Consider the following 24,851-nt stretch of genomic DNA (forward strand, 5'->3'; position numbering starts at 1 on the left):
CACTGTTCTTGAATTGCTCTTTGTGGATTATTTTCAATCTTAAATTTCTAAGGTAGAAGATCCATCTGCCAAGTGGTTATTTTCTAGGTTTGAAACTTCATTGGCTAAGTTATTTCCCATAGTCTGAGAGTCTAAATCCATTTTATCTGCCTAGGAAGAGCTCAGTGGATTGGTTTTGATATTTAAAATTGAGATTTTATTTCTAGGTGTAAGATATGCATTGAGAGCTAAAATTATATTTACTTTAAAAAATTGTTCAAAAATTTTCAAAAATTTACTTTCAAAATTGTTAGAAATCTATTGCCTTTGTATCAATGTAAGGAAACTATCTTAAAGGTTTGTATTTTCATATGAAGACAGAAGGGTGGTGTTTCCTTGAGTTTCAAAGTGTTTTTTGGATCTTACTGTCCAATGGAAAAAAAGGAGGGACAGACCAACACATGATGGTCAATTCTTTGTTTTGTCATAGTTTTCATGGTGTGGTCCCTGGTTTAGTAACATCAGCATCTCCTGGAAATTTCTTGGAAATGCACATTCTTCTCTTCTAGTCCAGATACACTGACTGGGAAACTCTGGAAGTGGGGCCCAGAACCTCGTTTTTTTTTTTTTTTTTTTAAATTTTTTATTTATTTATGATAGTCACAGAGAGAGAGAGAGAGAGAGGCAGAGACACAGGCGGAGGGAGAAGCAGGCTCCATGCACCGGGAGCCTGATGTGGGATTCGATCCCGGGTCTCCAGGATCGCGCCCTGGGCCAAAGGCAGGCGCCAAACCGCTGCGCCACCCAGGGATCCCGAACCTCGGTTTTAATAAGCCTTCTGGGTGATTTTTATCTATCTATCTACCTATCTATCTATCTATCTATCTATCTATCTATCTATCTATCTATCTAATCTATTTTTGAAAAAGATTTTATTTCAGAAAGAGCATGCAAACATGAGCTGGGGGGTAGGTAGGGAGACTCCCTGCTGAGTAGAGCGCTTGATGTGGGGGCTTCATGGGGCTCCATCCCAGGGCCCTGTGATCATGACCTGAGCAGAAGGCAGACACTTAACTGACTGAGCCACCCAGGTGCCCCTCCAGGTGATTTCATACATATAGAAGCACTGGCTTAATATACTGGTTAGGGTTCAGCCAAGAAAAGGGAAACTACTCTCAATTTTTAAAATAGGAATTCAGTGCAGGAGTTTGGTTACACAAGCTCCTGGTTGTGACAGAGGAGATGAGACAGCAATATAGGATGGTGAGGCAACCAAGAGGTAAACAGCAGTGGGAAGAGAAGAGTACCACTAGTGGTAGGGTTATGGGAGCTTTGGGAGCCAGGGCTGTTCTGAGATTGGAATCTTCTGGTAGGAGCTGAGGTCAAGGAAGAAATGAAGCCATTCCTGGGAACATTGCCTGAAGTGGAGAAGGAGAGGGAGAAATATCCTGGCTCCTCCCTTCTTCCCACCTATCATTTCTCCACACGTGCTTCCCATAGACTGAGCCCAGAGAAAAGCCAGGTGACCTGGGAGCCTGAGAAATGATGTTTTGTAGTGATGAACTCTCCTGAGATAAAGAGCTCTCAAAGAATAGATCTCTGGGAATAGGCCTACGACTGGGACACCTGGTATTTACACTTTAAAACACAACAAGATTTTGACATAATTAAAAAAATTTTAAGTCACTTTAATACCAAAAGAAATCTCAGAATAGAGTATAGTCTTCTTTTTTTATTTTATTTTATTTTATTTATGATAGTCACACACAGAGAGAGAGAGAGAGAGAGAGAGGCAGAGACACAGGCAGAGGGAGAAGCAGGCTCCATGCACCGGGAGCCCGACGTGGGATTTGATCCCGGGTCTCCAGGATCGCGCCCTGGGCCAAAGGCAGGTGCCATACCGCTGCGCCACCCAGGGATCCCGAGGACAGTCTTCTTAATGGGATAAATTTAGCTTTCTGAAAATGAACATGTCGTTTTATAAATTCACTGTTGGCCAGGGAAGTCTTTTCAGGGGACCAGCATCTCTGAGTGTGGGAAACATTACTGTATACCTTGGAAAGACTTGGTTCTTATTTCCTGCCTACTCCAGGACTTATTTTAGTCCTGTTCCTATTGAGGAGTTACAGAGCTGTCCATGGTTGTTAGAGCTGTTTTGTGGTAAATGTGTGAAATTTGTTTCCTCAGTTTCTCTGACAACTTTTCTGGAATATCTTGAATGTTTTTCTTTTCATATTTCTCCTTTTCACTTGTTTCTTAGAGCTTAGTTCTACCATTTTGTATGTCCTCTTTGGCTCAAGTATTTGCGTTTCCTCCTTTGGTTTCCTGTCTTCTCTCCCTCTTTCTTTTGTTGTTTCAGTTTTGATTAAACTATGGTTGATAGGAGGACAATTACAGTGATAGAGCTGTAACAAGGAAGATGCAAATTTTAGATTTTCAAAGTAAAGTTAGAAGTAGTGTCTTGAAACTTGTAAACCCTTGAAAAGATACTGAAAATCTCATCAGAATCTCTGCGAAAAGTCGTTATGCGATCCTTATCCTTTTAACATAATCTCTCTCTCTCTCTCTCTTTTTTTTAAAGATTTTATTTATTCATGATAGACATAGAGAGAGAGGCAGAGACACAGGCAGAGGGAGAAGCAGGCTCCATGCAGGGAGCCTAACGCGGGACTCGATCCCGGTACTTTGATAGTTTAATCAAAACTGGGCCAAAGGCAGGCGCTGAACTGCTGAGCAAGCCACCCAGGGATCCCGATCCTTATCGTTTTAAATGAATGTATGTTTTTTTCCAGACAGCAGGTATTTGACTGCCAATATTTGAAACAGTATTGTTTTATACTATATATAACAAATGGAAGGTAAGAAGCTAACTACAATTCCCCCCCCTTGAGAGGCACCATGTTCTGAATTCCAGTTGACTGTCTTAGAATCCAATTAAGTGTTTAACGGTCCAAAATCAAATCTAATATTTCTGAATGCAAATGAGCCTGAAACATCTATTTTTCTTATATTTGAAAGATCTGTTCTTCACTGACTTTTTTGTGTTCATATTTCAAAAATAAAAAACGTTGCAGGTAGGTGAGGCGTTGGTATAGTTTTTGTTTTACTTCTAAGTCTTAGAATAGGGAATGCTGCCATTTACAATTTGTAATTGGGAGAGGAGTTGTGGTTCATGAGGTCTGGTAAAAGACCAGTGCTGTTGTTTTGTGTGAAGGGTGCTGAGTGGGATGCTTATAGAGTAGTGCTTCCAACCTCTTACCTCAGAACACACAGAAAATAATATTTTGTACAATTCACTGGGGCAGGAGGTTTTAAATTATAGAAAAGCTGCCCCTGGGCTGGTAGCCCCAGCTGGCTGCCCCAAGAGGTGAGATATCAATATCTTACAATATTCATTGGTAATATTGGGATGTCTTGCTGTATGGAGGGCATTATTCAAAAGGTAATGAGTCCTAGTCTCCAGAGGAACTCAGTACTTACAAGTTCTAACACAAGCATCTAGTGTTAAGTTATAATAGTTATTGTTTGGTGGAATACTTGGAAGAATGGAGGTTGGCTCTGTTTGAGGTGGAAGGGATCTAGCAAAGGTTCTATTGAGGGAACAAGACATGGAAGGCATCCTGTATGGAGGAATTACCTTGTGCAAAGGTAGAGAGGGGGCAAAGGGCAGGGGGAGTTTGGGGAATGCCAAGGATTTCTGATGTGGTTGGAGTGTAAGATTTGGGGATGCAAATAGGGAGTAGTATAGTGGGAACTACTGTTAAACAATTAGGCGGGGACTGGCCTCCTGAAGGCCTTTATGTGATTGAATGAGCCCAGGACCTTGGGCAACACTGGTAGTGACATGATCACAAATCTCCCTTCTTCCTTTTAGGAAAATCTACCTGGGGCAGTGTAGAATGAACTGGAGCCTATAAGCTGATCAATCCCTGGGGAGGGAAAAGCATTGATCCAGTCTACTTAAGGAATAATAAGGGCTTGCCCTTGGTGAATGGAGATTCAGAGTGCTGCTTGACCTGGGATCCTATAGACTTTGCTTATTGATATGAAGAAAGGTGACTCAGATTTGGAGACTGGATGAAGGAAAGGATGATTGGGACTATTTTCAGAATTAGAGTCTTGTATGGGGGACAAGGAACTTGATTTTGGACATGTGGATTTTAAGATGCTTGCAGAGATACAATTGCTAACATTTATAAAGTGCCAGGTTCTTTTTTTTTTTTTTTTTTTTTAAGATTTTATTTATTCATGAGATACACAGAGAGAGGGTGAGAGAGGCAGAGACACAGGCAGAGGGAGAAGCAGGCTCCATGCAGGGAGCCCGACGTGGGACTTGATCCCGGGGCTCCAGGATCAGGCCCTGGCCTGAAGACAGGCGCTAAACCGCTGAGCCACCTAGGGATCTCCAAAGTGCCAGGTTCTGATCTAAGTACATTTTATCTTTTTTTTTTCCTAAGTACATTTTAAAAGTCCTTCTGTTCTCATGACAGTCATAAAAAGTAGGTGTTATCAGTTAGTGTCCAGTGTCCAGTCAGGAAAACCCAGTTGTGGGTTGTTTTAAGCACAGAGGGAGTAATGCAGGGAATTGCATTACAGTGATACTGGAAGACAAAGTTACAATGAAACTGGAAGGACTGGAGGAACAAAAAGAAAAAGGTGTGTGTTGGAGGAGTGGATGTTGGAGCAAAAGGAGAGAGAGAGAGAATGTGTGCAGATGAATGTGGGAGGAACATAAAAGAGAAGGGGATGTTAATCAGCTATCAGACAGCTGCTGCATAAACTGGATATTCTACAGATTTGCTGGAGATGTTAATTGGTTCTGCTGCTTTGGAACCACTGAAAATGCTGCTGGAGCCTGTGGTTGTCTGCTGCTACTTTTGGAGGTACCACCAGGAACAGGAAACAAAGACATTTTCGTTTCTTTCTTTCACCTTGCAGTCTCCTGCCACTGTTTCCCATGAGCAGTATATCCAACAGGAAGCTAATTGGCAAGAGAGTTTGGAAAATGTAGTTTATAGATTTCTAGCTCCTTGTGATAGAGAGAAGAGATGAGAACCAACAGAAAAATAACCAGTACGGTGTGGGTACTGTTTTTATCCTTATGTTACAGGTGTGGAGACCAAGTCACAGAGAGGGTCACATGCCCACGACTTGGCAGAGTTGAGATGTGAATCTAGGTTAGTCTGGTTTTAGAGTGTGTGCGCTTAGCCTCTGCACTTTGATCTTGCCTCCACACATGGTTATTATTTGCTTTTTCTCTTTATTGCTGAGCACTTGAAATGAGCAGCTGTTTCCATTGATTTTGCTTATTCTGCACTTATTTTTTCTTTTGATATCTCTTACTGGCATCAGTTTTTCACAAACTCAACCTCTGGAACCCTCTGTCTTCTTGGTCACTATTGACTTTATAGCCAATGTGATGAGTTATTTCAGTTTCTATATCTTTTTAATCTATTTCTGGCTTTTGATACGGATATCCATTTATATGGAATTCCAACCTTGATTTCTACAGTGCTGGCTTGCTTCATTTTCCCCATATCTGACTGAGGCTCCTTGGTTTTCTTCTTTCTTTTCTCATTTCTTAGACCATTGCCATATCTTGCCTTCAGTTTGGATTTCATAGGAAGCTACTTAATGTTAATTTCATATTTAAATCAGAACCAAAGAAAACCACAAGTATATAGTTCTTGTGGCCTGGGCGCCGGGGTGGCTCAGGCGTTTAAGCATCTACCTCCTCCGGTCATGATCCCCGGGCCTTGGGATCTAGTCTCACATCATGCTCCCTACTCAGCGGGGGAACCTGCTTCTCCCTCTCCTCTTGCTTTCCCCTTCTGGTCATGTGCAGCGCATTTAATTTCTCTCCCTCTCTGTCAAAAAAATAAAGTCTTAAAAAAAAAAAGACAGTTCTTGTGGCCTTTTTTTTCCCTTTGTGTGTTGTGAAGTCACAGGCAAGTCAGAGCAGGGCCTTAATTTGTGCTCTGCCCTGGGCAAGTAGGAAAAGAGTAGGGTGAGTGAAGGAGACAGACTCGCTCTAGTACCTACCATGTGTCAGCCCCGTGCTAAGTGCTTCAAAAGCATTGCTTCATTTAAATTCTCCTGTGTGAGATCAGTTGTTACTCTTCTTTTACAGGTGAAGAAAAACTGACTCTTTGTAATGAACCAGCAGTAGAACTGGGGTTGAAACCCTCCTCTGATTTGCTCTGACAGCCATGTTTTTTTCCTCTGGACTGCCTGGGTGAAGCCCCCACTTTCTTGTCTGTTGAATGAAGAAACTGGGCAAGATAATTTTTAAGACCCATTTCAGGACCATCGTTCCAATTCTGTCACACACTAGTTGTCCTGAGCTGTAGTTGCTTCTAATACTGAAAAAGGAAGTTGCCATCCCACTCTAGGAAACATCCTGTTTTATTAAGACCAAGAGTACTAACGTGTTATTTGTAGAAGTTGTGAAGTAGGGCAAAGGCATTTAAAGTAGTCCTGATGATAGATCTTCATATAAGTTGCAAGGGAGCCCCATTACCTCCAAATGAGGCTGCTGCCTAGAACATTAGAGTCTGTGGCTTTTATTGACAGGGGCTCAGAGTAATAGCTTTGGAACAACTCCAGTCTAAACAAAGGGCAATTCTGTTATTCCATTATACCTTCTGTTGAGAGCATGTGCTTCCAAGATTATTAAGAATCCCTTTCTTGGGAAGGAATTTAGTCTGCGATTTGCAAGAAGATAGTGAAAAATATATTTTATTTTATTTTTTAAAAAGATTTTATTTATTCATGATAGACAGAGAGAGAGAGAGAGAGAGAGAGAGAGAGAGAGGGAGGGAGAAGCAGAGACACAGGCAGAGGAAGAAGCAGGCTCCATGCCGGGAGCCCTACGTGAGACTCGATCCTGGGACTCCAGGATCACGCCCTGGGCCAAAGGCAGGCGCTCCACCACTGAGCCACCCAGGGATCCCTGAAAAATATATTTTAAAGATAAGATTCACTGCAGTGTGGCTTGATAGCTTTATAAAGTCAGTGGACAACCCTAAAATGATTAACTGTCATATGATTCGCCCATATCTTGTCTTCAAACATGCAAATAGATGGTTTAGGTGGGTACCTACATTTTTTTTTGATTTACACAGTACACACCACAAAATACTTAGCTAAGTATTCCTAGATATGTCTATATCCTTAGTAGAGTAATAACTATATTTCCAGGTTATGTAGAATCTGTTTTACCGTCCTTACTCATAAATATCCTCCAGCCCCTTCCTCGTTTTCAAATTTTATTCTGTAAAAATGGGAATTTGAAAGGTTTATATCTCTTCTTTTGACTTTTTTACTGGCTTCCCCTGCTTTAGAGGAAGCCTGCAGGGGCAATCGGCTCCCTGGCCACACCTTTATTTGGTTTAGTTGGTTCTTCTTTTAGCGGACCTCTAGTTGTTGATGTCCCCAGGGTTTGAGGTTGGGTTCTTTTCTCCTGCCTCATGTCCTTTTCCTAGATGATGTCAATCATCCCCCAAGTCTTCTATGCCACCAAGTGATGGTGGCTCACCAATTTTTGTTTCCGGGTCTGACTGCTGTCCTGGTTGCTTATTTACCTCTTATTTCTATTAACTTTGGCAGGTATTTCATGCCATTTTGACTGCCACTCCTGCCCAGTAAGAAACTACATCACAGCCATGTACACACATATATTACTGTAAATAATAGGAACAAAAGTTTCACAAAGATAGCAGTTACCTTTAAAACATGACATACTTGCTGATGTTTTCCAACGTATTCTGTTTCATTTCATTGAAGATGTTCTTTTGACCCACAACACTGGTCTCTAAGCATCTACTCAATTAATGGATGATGTCCTACTATTTGGGAAACACTTTTCTAGAGCCATTAGATGTGTTAGACATATTCCAGGTTGTGGGAAGTCTATCTACCTATTTAAAGACCGTAAATATGTAGAGTGCAATAGTTAATTATGAAAGAAGGCTTGACCAGATTCTTTGCTTTTCCCTGTTTCAGGAGCCCAAAATTTCTTGGACTGTCTGGTCTTACCGAGGTCACCAATAATCTAACCACCACCCTCTTAGGAAATTGTAGTTTTGCCCTGTCCCTGTCTGACCAAGATCTGGATAAATGGAGTTGCGAACTTTTTAAAAGTTATGAAGTGAAACCAATCAAAATTCCCAGGTCTAAAACAAATGTCATCAGGCATACACACACACACACACACACACACACGTGTGTGTGTGTATATGTGTGTGTGTGTGTGTGTATATATATATATATATATATATTTATTTATTTTTCTTTCAAATGCTTAGGAGATTTTGGTATTCCAGAACAAAATATGTTTGTTCCTAGTGAATCAGTGTCTTTCAGATACCCAAGGTAAATCACTCTGGTTCCAGTTTGTTGTCCCTTTTCCCCTGAGGTTCTTGATGAAGAGCTCTGTTGTGTTTTTTTTTTTTTTTTTTTTAGAAAGAGCAAGAGCAGGTACACGTGTGCAAGGTTGGAGGGGAGGGACAGAGGAAGAGGGAGGGAGAGGGGGAGTCAGAGGGAGAGAGAGAATTGCAAGCAGGTCCCACACCCAGCTTGGAGTTTGATGTGAGGATGATCTGACAACCCTGAAATCACAACCTGAGCCAAAATCCAGAGTTGGGAACTTAACCGACCGAGCCACCTAGGTGCCCCGGTAGAGCTCTGTTTTTTACCACCTGTCCACTTAGCAGCTCTCTGACATCTACTTGAACAGTGCTGCTAAAATGAGGAAGCTTATTTCCTCTCATTTTGACTGCACCGGTCTTTCCCCACTCCACAGGGGGCACTGCACACAGGGAAGGTGGTTGATTGGAGTCCACTGAGGCCAAGCAAATGGAAAAGGTTCATTAGAGGCAACAACACCCATTTAAAAATTTATCTGATATTAGAGTGACCACGTAAACTCAAGAGAGTCAGTATGGAATCAGAGCTAGTAGCTTTTGGTTGTTCAGAATTGTTTATTAGTTAGAATTGGTAAGGATACTCTCAGTCACCTGCTGACATGTGGAAATTGACGGATTATATAGTACCTGCTTTGAATATGTCTGTAACAGAACTCCCTATAATACGATTTTATAGGTACTTACCTTGCATGCTTCTGCTAAGCTCACAGAAGGTTGACTAATCCAATGTTCTCAAAATCCCCCTCTCTAATCCAAGAGTGTTCTCATATTTTACACCCAACGTTTATTCTAATGAGGCTTTAGGAAATAGCTTATATCATGCTAAAGAAATTTACAGTTGGCACAGTGACTTAATGGTTGGTTAGTTGACTTGTGGGGATTATGCAGGGATGCGGGGGGACCCTAGCTGTGCTAGTAGCATGGACCTAAAAATACTGTGCTAATAATATGAACACTGCAGAGGTAGAAGTCATTCTTGAGGGAAGCTCAAATATGTTTAAAGGTTATTAAAAGACACACTTCTGTTTAACATTTTAGTATTAACTTAGGAGCCAGTATTTTTAAAATGGCCTGTAAAGCTTATTTTCTAATTCAGAAGCACAATAGCACATTGTTTAACCTTTGGACTATCCCACAACTGCTTCCAGATTTGAGGGGAACCTAATCTCAGAATTGCGGTTGGTGAGGTTTTTTTGCATTTTCATTTTTGAATATTAGGGTCACCTGTGTCAAAGATCTGAAAATTATGGTCCATCAGCTAAATCTGACCTGCCACCAGTTTTATATACCTTGTAAACTGAGAATGGCTTCTACATTATTTTAATAGTTGGGGGGGGGGAGCGGGGAAAGAAGAATATTTTGTGACATGTGAAATTTAAATTTCAGAGTCCATAAATAAAATTTTATTGGAACACATCCGTGCTCATTATTTTACATATTGTCTGTGGCTGCTTCTGTGGTACAAGAGCAGAATTGAGTAGTTGCAACAGACTTTATGGCCTGCAAAACGTAAACTAGGAAAAGCCCTTTACAGAAAGTTTGCTCACCCATGGCCTATATGTTTTCTAGCCTTTTGGAATGTAACATATTTTATCAATTTTATCAATGAACTTGATTTTTATTTTTTTTTTTGAGAGAGAGAGTGCATGGGGGGAGGGGGCATAGGGAGCGGGGAGCAAGAATCCCAAGCAGGCTCCATAGGGAACCTGTGGGGACCCCCGTGTGTGGGGCTCAGTCTCAGGACCCTAAGAGCTGACTGGACTGAAATTAAGAGTCAGATGCTTAACTGACTGAGCCATCCAGGTGTCCTGGTTATTTTAAAAGATTTCCAATGTGGAACATCATGTTCATAAACATAGGTAATAAGAAGGGTTTGAAGGTTAAAAACAGGTATTTGTTTCTATATAAATAGTTCCTAGACCAGCTTCTTGGGTAGGGAATGAATGACTTGCTGAATTTTGAGAAATGGCAGTTAAAGTGCTATGACACAGAAATACAGCAGTGCTGAATATAGTTACTGTGATAAAAGTGGAATATTTTAAACTTTGTTTTGGATTTGACAGCTTCTATTTTTGAGGTATCTTAAATACATTTTGTATGATCCCCTCCATTTCACCCCTCCCTTGTGTGCTTTTATTTTAATCTAGTGAAGATAGTCTCACAGTAAACAGTGTGATTGTATTCTCTTCTAACACTTAGTGGTTTTTGATACTTAAGTTTGTCTAATGGGCCCATCACTAAAAGTTGGAGCCATTTATCTCTACTGCCTTGCTTTAGAGACCATGTGCACACAGCACTGGGTTGAGGTGGAGAAAAGTTGTTGTGTCAAGCCCCTCACCTCCCCCCCCCCCCAATATCTGGCAGTCGCCCCAGGCAGACAGATGTGTCTGAGATGAGGGAGTTTTCTAGATGACTTAGTTCCTCTCCAGTACAGCACCTCAGACCCCAAGCCCTATCTTACATTAGCTGTCACCTCTAATCTCCCCTGGCCCTTAGCCAAAGGAAAAGGGTTGTTTATGCTTTTGAGGACGGTTTCGGGCAGTGCGGTGTCCTAGCCTGCAGCTGCCATCCCTCACTGTCTTGTGTATCTGATTTGATGTAATAGTAGCAGAGTCACATCCAGTGTGCAAGACCCTGCTCCTCTGTAGGTCTGAAACACACAGTATTCTTACACTCTTGAAAATTACAAAGAAGCAGAATAAGCAAAAACAGAACTCTAAAACCAGATGTTACAAAGCACTGAAGTTTTTCCTCTTAAATAATTATTAGGAGATCCTGAATCCTCCTTTACAACCTGGATATTCTTACTTAGAAATCATTTAGGGGCACCTGGGTGGCTCATGTGGTTGAGCTTGGTTCAACTCTTGGTTTCATCTTGGGTTGTGATCTCATGGCCATGGGATTGAGCCTTGTGTCAGGCTCCATGCTCAGAATGAATCTGAGATTCTCTGCCTTTCCTCTCCCTCTTCCTTTCTCCCTACTCTGTGTGTGTGTGCTCTCTCAAATAAATAATAATAAATTAAGTCTTAAATCATTTAAGAAAGTCTGGCTATTTAGCTTTCTAGTTTACAGTATATTTGAAGGAGGTGTAGAAGAGGGGAAGGGAGAATGGGATGCGCACCCCATACAGGCCTCTTAGCAGCTCAAGAAAGTGATAGCTTGAGAAAGTTTAAAACCTTAAAAAAGAAAAAGAATTCAAGAACTCAGCAAAAGCATTTTGAGGCTGTTTGGTGTGGGACCAAAGCCCCAACCACCTCACTGTTCCTTGAAGGATCACTGTGTTATTGCTTACTGATTTTTGAGTCCTCTGTTTGAGCCAGTTCTGTTTATTAAGGCGTTACATGCTCTCCTCCTAACAGCGCATGATGCAAGAGTGGTTTTATCAGCCCTTATGTTCATTTTGTAGCCAAGAAAATGAGAGATTTTCTCTAGCTTTTCCAAGACTCATTAAGCACGGAAGCTAGGATTTGAACCTAGGTAGTCGGATTCCGGAGTTCATGCCTTTCCCATAATCTCCAGTCCCCAGAAGACGACAGGCAGAGCACGGACAGTTATAATGTAGTGGTTAGACTTTCCAGCTTCAAATTCCAGTTCGGATACTTTCTGACTTATTAACAATGTTCATTGCCTCCATTTCTATATTTATAAAATACTACAGTAGATACTTTTCATTTTTTTAAAAGATTTTATCTGTTTATTCATGAGAGACCCAGAGAGAGGCAGAGACATAGGTAAGGGAGAAGCAGGCTCCCCTTGGGGATCCAGGATTTTTTTTCCCCCCAAGATTCAAATATATTTTGTTAGACATGGGTAGGCAGGAGGCACCAGTGGAGTTCCCAGAGGGAACCCCGCCTCCAGGAGGATTGGGGGGGGTGGCTAAAAGGTTAAAAGCGCCAAGGCTGGCTTGTGGACTCAGCCTGGGCCCAGTGAGTCCTCAAACAGACTGAGAAGGTTCTGAGGTTTGAAGGAGGGGAAGGAGCCCCGAGGGGGCTCGGAGTCAATGTCACTCAGGTCCAAAGCATCCCTCAGTGTGTGCCTGTTCTGGGGGGCGGGGGAGCCACTGCGGGGGGTGGAGGTGTTCCCAGTAGCCCTGGCCAGGACAGCCTCTGCAGAGAGTGAGAGCCCCATGCTGTCATCATCCCAGCTGCTGGAGAGGCTGCTGTCCAAGATGAGGATGCAGGGTGGGGAGCCAGGTGGGGTGGCTGGTGGGCTCGGCGGCAGCAGCCAGCTGACAGGGTGAGCCAATCCGTGCCAGAGCCAGCATAGCAAGGAAAGCAGGGCCTGCCACAGGGCCCACCCTCGGCTGAGGTACCACAGAATGCTCCAGGGCCGAGGCTGCCTGAGCATGGGCAGAGCCAGCAGGGCCTCAGCAGTGGCCTGCAGCTTGGGGTCAGGTTCCAGCATCATGGTGAAGACAGAGCGCAGCTTGAAAGATAGGCCAGCAGTGAACTCGGGGGGCAGATAGCTCTGGCGAAGCTGTTGCCAGCCTTCCCCACCGTGGGGCAGCTCCATGTTGCATGCCACTTCCAGGACGGTGAGACCCAGACTGAACACATCGGCCGCTGTCCCATAGGAGCCCTGCAGCAGCTCAGGGGCCATGTAATGGGGGTCTCCCTCCTGGGCCTCACCAGCTCCAGACGTACCCAGCTCAACCAGCAGCCCAAAGTCACCCAGCTTGCAACGGCCCCGGGGCCCCAGGAAGGTGTTGGCAGGCTTGATGTCAAGGTGGACCAGGCCTTCCAGGCCTGCATCACCACCTGCACCAAAGGCAGACCTCTGAGCCACCCAGGGGCCCCTACAGATTTTAAAGTTGTTTGTACTTACATCATAGGGTTGTTGTGAGGATTCAGTGGGACTTTGTATGTAAACAACCCAGTTATTTCTCGACAGCACATGTTGAGAGCTCAAAACACTATAGCTATAGTTTATATAAAATACAATTACTAATGATTCCCAGCAGATGCACCAGTAATTCTTTATATTTAAAAAGATAGATGTTTAATAAATTCTAGAAACATATTACTCACTTAAAATATTTAAAAAGTGTTAATGCTTATTAAGAGGTCATCATTTATCAAAATAAGGATAATTGGCATTGCCATTTTAGATATTGAGATGTTTTGCTTGATGTAAACATTAGAAAAGAAGGGGGAAACAAAACCCTTGAGAGGTCTGTCTTTGATTTTCCTTTATGATGTTCACTCCTGAACTTTTAAATAAATCCTTAAAAAAAAGTCTGGGCTTTCGCTCAGTAGGAGGCTTACCTTTTTAATTACCAGTTTGCCTTTTGGGTAAAGAACTGTGGGTTTTCTATTATGTGTGTCAGTAGATGAAACAACTCTTACTGCTGGCTGGCTACCAAGAAAGGATGTATATCTGGGATGTCATCATAAAGTTTCCCTTTGATCACATTGCCTGCACAAGATGCAAGTTGGCTAGCTCTCTGAGGGAGCTCTGGCATGGAGCGGAGAGGCAGGCAAGAGTGTCCTTCACTCCAAAGTGTACTTTCTGCTTTGCCATATAATAGCTGTGTGAGCTTTGGGAAATCACTTAAGCTTTCTGAGCCTCAGTTTCATCATCTAATACCTGCCTTGCTTAACTTAAAAGGCTGATTGGAATGCCAGATGGCGTATAATGTGAGAAGGAAGCACCTTGAGAGAGCGCTATAAAGAAAGGTCTAGATACATTTTAGCTATCCAATAATATTCTATATATGATGACTTTTTAAAGCTTTTAAATGCTGTACCAATGTCTGTTGGTGGTTTTAGCGATACGGCATCTCTTCCTTGGGTACTGGATATAGATCCCTGTATTCTAAGATCTGAAGACCCAGTGGTTTTAGTAATAAATGTGGCAGTTCTTGGGGAGCTAAATCTCTCATTCCCCATTGAATTTATCTCATACAACAATCAAAAGGTCTTTGGGCATAGGTAAGTGAAAGTGTAAGTTACTGTTGCAGAAGGAAATAATTTCATCATTGGATTAAACTTTAGTAAATGAGCATTCTGTATTAACCACCATTTTATATAGTACATGAAAGAGACAGTTCTCAAAGTCTCTTGTAATAAATGTGTTCATTTATGGTTGGCTAGAACTGAGTCTTCCTCATGTCAGGTTTAGGTGACGTGGAGGTTTGGCTGAAATTTTTGGTTTAGTGTTTTGGGTGGCACATCCAGTTATTTCAGAAATGTTTTAATACTGTACATAGGTGTCTTTGGATTCGGACAGCCTATGTGCTTATGTGATTTGTGATTATCCTGACTTAGGGGACATTAGATTTTCCCCTCCTCAAGCATAGCTCTGTATGCTTGTGCAAGCACCAGCCACCCTGCTAAATTAAGATAAAATTCCTGTGGTCTCAGGAACTGCCAGTCTAGTAGAGGAGACATTATTAAGACTTAAAATATTGTTAAAAAATAAATAAAATACTGTTAAATACGGTTTTTATCCAATGAAGTTAATTCTTTCTTAGTGTAAGTACTTCTTTTCCAGCAAAGATTTTGCTAAGTATTTAGGATGTCAGTTATTACAAAACAAAACCAAACCAAAAAAACCCACCAAACCAAAGTAAAACATGGACAGACTAGCATAAATCAGATAATAAAACACACCGGCTTAAAATTCAAATGGCTTTCCTACTGCATTTAAAGTAAAATTACTAGCGAAATAACTTCTAAGGCCCTAAGTAAGCTCACAATCAGCCGTTTTTTGCAAACTCTGTACAGTGGAACTTGGATCATATGTAACAATGTAGCTGAGGCATCTTTATTGTACATTTTCAGTTTTGGGAGAAGAATTTAAAGAACACTTCGATTTCTGTTCTTATATTGTAAATTTGCAAAAGGTCTGTGGATCACCCATTTTTCAAAGCTTTATTAAAATAATAGAAGTAATTAAACTGCATTTTGGAATTTTTGTAAGATAGCGGGGAAGAAAATTCCGTACCATCACATTGACCAGCCGTACTCAGCTTTAGTGTTTTTCTTTTTTTGTATTTTTCTGTGCATTAAAAAGGGTTTCCATCTAATGCACATTTTTGTATCCAGCTCTTTTTGTGTCTATGCAGCAAGGACCCCCTTCTACTCTGTCCATATTTTAATTTTTTCCCCCCTTGGAGTGGGACACAAAGATAGACACAAAGATGCTTTTCGGACAATTATTCTTAAAATGAAAACTTGGAAAAAATTAGAATTTTAGAAAAAGCTCTAAAAGTGGACTTTTAGGAGAAGAAACTGGACCAAAGGGCATGTGAATGTTTTTACGGCTTTTTTGTGCATATTGCCCAATTCCTTGCCAGTTTCACACCTCAGTTACCAGTTCTAGATATTACTGTGGTTGTATATTTTTACCAATTTTGCAAGTTATCAAGTTTGCCCAAAGCAAGTTACTACCTATTGTTTTAATGTGAAAATTTCGGGTTACTCAGGAAGTTAAATATTTTCCGATATGTTTGCTTATTTGTCACATTTCCTATTTCATGAATTTTATTCTTATCCTCTTCACGTGTTGATTAAGATTGGAGAGCATGAACTCTGGAGACAAATGTCACCTGCCTTCAAGAGTCAGCAGTGTTGGGCAGGTGCTATCATCTTGCCAAGATTTTAGTTGCCCGTTTTGGACATTTGGAAGATTTTTTTAATTTTTAGGAATTTAAATGATTTTCCATTGTGATTTCTTCTCTGAATATAGGGAATATTTTTCACCTTTCCAGAAGTTTAAAACTTATTTCTGTTTTTGTTCTCCTTTAAAAAATTATTTTATCTTTTACCAAAATTTTATATTTTCAGCCCTTATTTTTATTTTTTTATTTTCAGCCCTTATAAATAAAGTTTCTCCCATTTGAAATTTTGAAATTGGCACTGTATTTGTAGTACAGCTAAATGTCCAGAAGTTTGTTAATGTGTTCACTTAAGTCACTTTTATTTTAGAAAAGAACCAGATCAGAGAACCAGAATTTTATTAGCTGTATCAGCTACTGTATCAGCTAATGTTTGATATGGTGATTTGTTAAATTTTGAGTATTAAAAACACTTTTATTGGTTCAGGAGTATTTGGTGAGATATTTCTCTTTGATTTTTTTTTTTTTTCTGAAGGTGGGTTTTATATAGGAATCTGTACTTCAGAAACACGTGGCCTTGTGTAGTGTTCAGGGAGCAATTAGGAGGGCAATATGTTAAATCTCTTGCCTCAAGGCAAAACCATTAGTTGTGCTGTGTATGAGCCTCAAGGGGTGTAAATAACCAAACCATTCATGAAATCATCAGTTTCCTTTTATTTCAAGGCATCTGTAAAACCTTTAATCTGTGGAAGAATCAGAGGAAGTTGACCTATTGGGTTTACAGATTATTTTCCTTCATGTGATTATTTTGAGTACTGGTTGAACATAGGGAATATATATAAACTTTTACTTCCATTTACTCTTTTGTTGCAAACATCCTAAAGTTCTGTTAAAATTTAAATGTAAGCAGACCTCTCTTACGAACTCTATTGTGTCTGCATAAAAGATTTTTGGATTGATTTTTTTTTCTTTTTTAGAGATTTATTGTTGATATTTTTTGTTGATATATGAGACCTTTAGGAGCAAATAAATTCCATTTTTTGATGGCTAATATTTCTCACTACCTTAAAGACAGACCATCCCCAGAAATGAGCAGCAATCCAAGCTGTTTCCTTTGTTAATTTGGAGGCATTATGGAAAGGAAGGAATATTCTTTTTTCCTTATTACCATTGTGCATACACAGGGAAGACTTACTACTGTTGTTGAAACACAGGGAAGACTTTTCCACCTTAAAAGAAAATTGTCCTTTGGGGTGCCTGGTGACTCAGTCAGTTAAGCCTCTGGTTTGGCTCAGGTAAAGATCTCTGGGTCCTGTGATCGAACCCCACGTCAGGTGGTCTGCTCAGCACTGAGTCGGCTTGTCCCTCTCCCTCTGCTCTTTTCCCCCTCTGCCCCTGCCCCACCCTGGAATAAATACATAAAATCTTAAAAAAAAATCTCCTTCGACACTCAGCCTTCCCACTTCATTCTTTCCATCAGTAACTTCTTTTTTTTTTTTTTTTTTTTACATGTCCAGATTTCTTAAAAGAGTGATAACATTCCCATTGCTTCACCTCCTACTTCTTTCTTCAGTCCTTTACACTCTGGTCTTTGTCCCATCACTCCACCCAAGCTGTAGTTAAGAATACCAGTATAACTAAATGCAATGGACTCTTCTCATTCTTTATTCTTTTTTTTTTTTAAGATTTTATTCATTTAGGGATCCCTGGGTGGCGCAGCGGTTTGGCGCCTGCCTTTGGCCCAGGGCGCGATCCTGGAGACCCGGGATCGGATCCCACATCGGGCTCCCGGTGCATGGAGCCTGCTTCTCCCTCCGCCTGTGTCTCTGCCTCTCTCTCTCTCTCTGTGACTATCATAAATAAATAAAAAAAAAATTAAAAAAAAAGATTTTATTCATTTATTCTTGAGAGACACACAGCGAGAGAGAGAGAGAGAGGCAGAGACACAGGCAGGAGCAGGCTTCATGCAGGGAGCTCAACACAGGACTTGATCCTGGGTCCCCAGGATCACACCCTGGGCTGAAGGTGGCACTAAACCGCTGAGCCACCGGGGCTGCCTCACTTTATCCTTTTTGACAGCTGAACAACACCCACTGAAGCTGGCCTGACTGCTCTTTCTTGTAACATAGTCTTTATTTGACTTTTATAAATCTAAGCCCTCCTGGTTTCCTCTTGCCTCTCTGGTTAACTCCACTCCTCTTTGCTGGGTCGCCTTCTACCTCTCTTTTTGGGCCCTTTTCCTACTCTTACCTACCTACTCTCAAAACTATACATACCTGCTTGAAATGTTTATTATCATGAGTCTAGTCTGTTTACTGGATGTCTTTACTTCCTAAGTCATCAGTGTCTTACCTTTTTTTTTTTTTTAAAGATTTATTTATTTATTTATTCAAAGAGAGCGAAAGAGAGGCAGAGACACAGGCAGAGAGAGAAGCAGACTCCATGCAGGGAGCCCGACGTGGGACTTGATCCCGGGTCTCCAGGATCACACCGCAGGCTGCAGGCGGCACTAAACCACTGTGCCACCGGGGCTGCCTCATGTCTTACCATTTTTAACTCTTCAGTATCTCTAAAACAAATCCTTTCTTCATCACTACTGCTACTACCCTAAGTCCAACCATTACCGGTCTGGTTCATTGCTATAGCTTTTCTGTCTTCCTGTGCCATACTACAGATAGCCCATCCTCTATACTGTATGCAGATAATTTTTAAAAAGCAGCTATGGTCAATATTTTTTGTGTATTTAAATTTCTTTAAGGCACAGTCTAAAATTCTTAACTATTGTCTTTAAGGCTCTTTGTGATCAGGCCCTGCATACATCTTTAATCTTATATCTTGTTCCCCCCACCTTTCAGCAGAGAGAACATGTTTCTCTTTTGATTTCTAAGATTTGTAGCATTAAAATTTCAGGATATAGTAGAAATGAATATTTTGGTTTTAAAATACTGCTTATACAATTATTCTTCATTTTTATGTATTTTTCATGTTTAGGCATATGCATATGTATATCAAATGAGATAGTGTATGTCAAGGTGTTTATAATTTTGTAAATGTTAATATAAAATACTGTTTCTCTCAACTTTTTGCTCCCATCCATCATTCCTTTTGCTTCCAACTACATGATGGTAAAAGATATATGTACATCTGGTAACAATTCCATAGGAATGCTGGGGTAGAATAGACATGATTTTCCAATTTAGAGTGTCCTTTGAATGGGAAATTAGGAAACAGTCCATAAAATAAACCATTATGATAGGAGTGATAGGTTTTGAAGAAAAGATTGCTTAGAACCTGGTCTGGATCATCTGTAAAGGTCTTTTTCAGGTCTTTACACTTGTGTCTTTAGCTTCCATGTTAAGAAAACATGTGACCATGGAATAATTTCCTATATATGTTTAATTTATGGATAAACTCCATGAATGTGCTATTTTAGCAGTACTTCTGGCATTCATACATTTTTCATATAACCCTTGTGTCTGTAGAAGGAAGGTTAATGCCAGACACCACCAATACCTGTGAAGACGACCATTATCTTGTGATTGGGGACATGCTAATATGAAATATGAATGCTCTAACTAAGTCTCAAATCACACCATTAGTACTCAGTGGAACAAAATCGCCAGCTATTGGGGTGGTTTCTTAAAAGTAAATAAGTTCCCTAACTTTGTCTGTAAATTAGAAGTAACCCCCCAAAAAAATTCTAACGGGACTTTTTTTAACTTGACGAACAAATGCTAAAATTAATATAGAAACATGCATACAATAATGGCCAGGAACATCCTAAAAAAGAAAAGTAATGAGAGATGGAACCAGCCCTAGAAGATGTTGAAAGATATTATTTAGCCACATTAATTAAAACCGTGTGGTGAAGGCACATGTATAGATCTACAGATCAATGAAATAAAATAGGAGTACAGGAAAGAGACCCCAAAACACACAGGACATGATAAAATTGGCATCTCAAATCAGTGATGAAATTTATTCAGTAAATGGTGTTGGCATACCTGGGGAGCCAACTGGAAAAGAAAATAAAATGGAATCTATAATACATACTTTGACCCAAATGAATTTTAAGTGGATCATGCTTTAAATGTAAAAAGCAAAGTTACAAAAGAAATAGAAGTAAATAAGAGAAATTTTTTACAATTTAGAATGAAGAGGGTTTTTCCAACTTTATAACTCTGAGGCAATAGAAGAAAAGGAAAAGGTAAGTTAGACTTTATTAAAAAAAAAAGAGTGTTTCTGCATATTAAAAACTAACACAGGCAGGATCAAAAGATCATTTAACTCACCAAAGATTAGAGGCAAATTTTCTTAATATGTAAAATTTTTCTACACATCAATAAGAAAAAGACCAGCAATTCAGTAGAAAAATGAGCAAAGGGATGTATGGAGATTTTACATAAATGAGTTACAGATGGCACTAAAGATAAAGGTGTTCATTTTATGGGAAATACAAATTAAAAGTGTGTTAGGTACCACTTTAAACAACTCCCATCACATTGGTAAAATAAAAATTTAACACACTGTTAGCATAGGTGTGGAGAAAGACGCTCATAGGTTGCTGGTGGGATTATGAATTGGGACACTATTTATTGAGGATAATTTGACAGCATACGTTAGAATTATAAATGTACAGCCTTCATTGACCCAACAGTTCTGTATCCAGGAATTTAGCTTATGCTAAATTGAAATGAAGTAGTGTATTCAAGCATTGTTTATAGTAGCAAAACATTGGAAACAACCTGAATGTTCATTATAGAAGACTGGCTAAATAAATTAATGGTCCATCCACCTAATGGAATATTGTGCAGTTGTAAAAAAGAATGAGGAAAACTGTACTGATGCGGAGTAATGTAGGTATTTGTTAAATGAAAAAAAAAAGATGTAAAATGTTGTGGGTTATGCTGCCATTTTAATAGAGGGGAGAATAAAAATATACCAGCATTTATGTTGCTTGTATGTATGTGCATGCAGCATCTTTGGAAGGATTCACAAGAAACCATTAAGTGTCCTTGAGAGAAGCTGGGGGGCAAGCACATGCTTTCAATATTTTTTCAATTTTACGTCATAATAAAAATCAAATAAAAATTAGAAAAGTAGATGTAGAACAGTTGAGAAGTTAACATTGTATCTTCAGTTTATCAATTCAGAAATGTTATTTCTTGTTATAATTTCTTGGGTTAGACCTTGTGAAGGAATTCTTTTTCTGTCTGGCGAATTCTTTTTCTGTCTGACCTTTTGGATTTGTGAAGTGTGTTTTATTGCTTCTTTTTTCTTTTAAATCTCTATGGTCTAAACGACTGCACAGAAGTATACTGTCCTCTTAAAATTGTAAGGATTTACTTGTGGTCGAGTAATGCATTGCCTTTTACATTTTCATTTTTCCAGAAGGTCCTTTGACTTGTTTTGAGTTGGTTACTGTATGAAGACAAAAATAATTTGATACCACAAAAAATGGAAACTTTTTTTTCCTACTATATGTCTGAGAAACTGCTCTTTTAGGGATTTTTCATTTTCATTGGTGTTTGCCTTGTGAGGGATATCTTTGAGAAATAGATTTTATTTGGACCCACCCTTGTTGAATATCAAGTAAACGCTAGAACAAAGCAATATGAACCTTCCTATATACAATATTTTCCCAAGAAAATATATGTCCCCCTACAAAAAAATTTCCACTCTGGTGATACACCAAACATGAAAGGATGATTAGCTGCATCTTGATGTTATTAGCATGTCCTGGTCCTACAGCAGGTAGGAGATCCAGTTATTGCTACTCAAAAAGAACTAAAAGTATGGGTACACTTTGAAAAAGGACTCTTAGCAACACAAATGTCAAGTTACATCTGATAGCAAACAAAACTGTCAAGCCCCTTTTGTGTGATGTTTAAGATGAAACGATGGCTTTGTTTGTTCTTTATGATTATTTTTAAAGATTTTATTTATTTACTCATGAGAAACACACAGAGAGAGGCAGAGACATAGACAGAGGGAGAAGCAGGCTCCCTGTGGGGAGCCTGATGTGGGACTTGATCCCAGGGTCCTGGGATCCCACGCCCTGAGCTGAAGGCAGATGCTCAACCACTGAGCCACCAGGCATCTCTATTCTTTATGATTTTAAATAGCTTTGGAACTATTTTGTTCTGTTTATCACTATCCTCACACTAGATTTTGTAGAGCTTTAAACGATTCCCAGCATTTGGACATCCAGTAAGCAGTTAAATCTCCTCGTAAAAGTAGAGCTCCAGAAAAATGTTCCTAACAGCATCTGTAGGATGGTTTTCCTACTATATATAAAACTAATTTTTGAAAATACTAGTACTGTAATATCCATTTCCAGCTTTTAGGACTTCAGATCTTGACAAAACCAAGGATATGGAGTGTATTGCATCAGGAGTCCTTTCTGGGTGGAAGTGCAGGAAATGCTGAGCTGGCTAGGATTTTCTGGCACTTAGTAGGTACTGAATATTTGTTTATTGGAACATGTTGGCTGGAGACCAGGGAGATATACCTCTCTGCACTGACCATAAGTCGTCTTCAGTGTTGACTTTTGTTCCCTTTGGTTTTTGTGCCGGCAATAACCAGTCCCTACTTTAGAATAACCACAACAAGCACAAACTCTTTCGTGTGTTCATAAACACCTTCTACTGCTCCTTATGGAGTGAGTCATTGCAGGATTTAATATGTAAAGAATACCATTGCAATTTTTTTTAAAGTGAAAATCCTCTCCAGAATTTTCTTTTGTGAATGATACGGAGTTTATTTAGAGTTAGGTACACATGTCTTGGACAAAGAGCTCAAAGTAACTAACATTGTGATGGATGTCATGGCTTCATCTTAAAGCATGAAGGAAGGCACACACATGCCTCAGTGGTGAACAGACAGTTGCTGCAGTTTATTTTGTTCTAGTCTGTGACATGTGGCCTCTTGGCTGTGGAATACCAGCATACAGTGTATTATGTCTTTGATCATCAGAGTAATATATTTTTCCCTGTTGTGCAGCTGGAAACTGCATATAGCAAATGAGGGCCATGAGAAGGACTGTTTTTCTTTAGCAGTTGAGGCATCGCTGCAGTGTGGAGTGAGTAGATCTCTCCATCACAGTGTATTATGTAGTTTACTGCTAAATAAATGCAATACAATTCATTCCAAATAAATGTAAAATTTAGTAGGGCTTTTCATGGAGAAGTGGAATGCAGATATCTTTCTCCATATAACAGATGAAGTTGGTTATAACTAACATGTGTTACACCAGTAAAGGTCCACCTGCTAAACTTTTTGTTCTTTGTTGAGGGAAAGAAAGTAGAGTGATACAGATATGCTTAGGAAAATGAGAACTGGAATGCAGGCCAAAAGCTGCTCTGTTCCAGATGAATGCAGCCAAGACTAAGTAGCATCTTGTTTATTTGATAGACAAGGGTGTCTGGTGGTGGTTGGTCCTGCTTGCTCTCTTACGTACCTTCTCCTTCACTCTGCCTAGAGTTAGCAGTCCTTTGGTGATAAAAATAGCCAGAATATACAGCTGTATTTTGGAGCTGAAAGAGATATAATCCTTTTCCACCTCAACTCTTCTCTGATATTTTTGCAAAGGGATTATGTGAGTACTCTACTGCCCTTGCCTTTGACACTCCCATCAGCATCGATAATCTTGAGATGTGTTTTTTATTTGTGATTAGGTACTTTCATATAGTTACACAGCAGATAGTGACAAAATTAACTGGACTCTAAGAGGGGTAACAATTCTCTCTTTCTCTAGCATTTTTTCCCCCCAGTTTCCTAAAAGTGTTATACCAAATGCAGTAAAGTTAGGATGCCTTCTGTGAAGAAATTTAATGTTTGGGGTTGGTGAGGGGGTAAATAGGAAGTTAAAGAGCTAATTTGCAATGAACTGAAATAGAGGGTATCCAAAAGCAAGAGAGAGAGCACAAGCCAGGGGAGGAGAGGCAGAGGGAGAGGGAGAAGCAGGCTCCCAGAGCCCGATGCGGGGCCGGATCCCAGGACCCTGGAATCATGACCCAAGTCGAAGGCAGATATATAACCAGCTGAGCCACCCAGGCGCCCTGATAGACTTATTTTTAAACAGCATACTGGTTTTACTTTCAAATAACATGCTCAGTATAATTTCTTTAACCTCGAAACACCTTTCTGGAGGTTTTCCTCCAGGCAAAGTTTCTCTAAATTCAAAGCTATGGATGCAGTTCTTAATCTGAAATAAGTAAATAAATAGTGTGTCCAAAATGGACACACAGGGAAAATAATGTGCTTACTGATTGAGACTATTATTTGAAAGTATAATTTAGTTTTATAATGTAAGAATGAGTTTATGTTATTTTTAAAAAAGTTTCAGATAACCTATATTTTGTTTCTGTTTAGAATTTTTTTCTTTTCAAGTTTGAAGCATAGTGCTCAAATAACTACAGTCAGCAGAGAGACTAGGCAGCTGAGGAGTGTCACCTCCCCATTAGGTTAAAGATCTGGGCAGCTTGGAACTGCACCTTCAGCTTTGGGAGGTGGGGGAATGGTGACAGGCAGAGGATGGAGTTGGAGGGCAGTGTGGCTTTTTCACTCTAGCAGCTGGCTGTAGTCATAAGTGAAATCATGACCCTGTTTTGAGTGGGTGAAGGCCTGGAAAGGTTGATGACTAGCATAACAGTGTTATTGTAACATTTCTTCTTTTCATCTTGTACTTAATGATGTATAAGAATTTTTTCTTACACATGCCAGTGGCTTTTGGGACTGTTCAAGTAATATAATCATCTTACTTAGAAAACATGAAACAAATGCTAAAGTCCTCAGAAAGACTGATGGAAAAACTACCACTTTAATGATACTTAACAAAATTGCCAGGGCCACCTGGGTGGCTCAGTGGGTTAAGTGTCTACTTTTGG

General features: G+C 40.0%; 1 protein-coding gene and 1 pseudogene across 1 annotated transcript in view; one reads left to right on the forward strand and one right to left on the reverse strand.

Moving 5' to 3' along the window:
* ZSWIM6 (zinc finger SWIM-type containing 6) overlaps positions 1-24,851 on the forward strand; it is a 193,154-nt gene that overhangs the window by 23,740 nt on the left and 144,563 nt on the right. The window lies entirely within an intron of this gene.
* Positions 8,861-23,754, reverse strand: LOC140597946 (membrane-associated tyrosine- and threonine-specific cdc2-inhibitory kinase pseudogene; annotated as a pseudogene).

The sequence above is a fragment of the Vulpes vulpes genome, chromosome 2, assembly GCF_048418805.1.
Source record: "Vulpes vulpes isolate BD-2025 chromosome 2, VulVul3, whole genome shotgun sequence".
NCBI classification, from domain to species: domain Eukaryota; kingdom Metazoa; phylum Chordata; class Mammalia; order Carnivora; family Canidae; genus Vulpes; species Vulpes vulpes.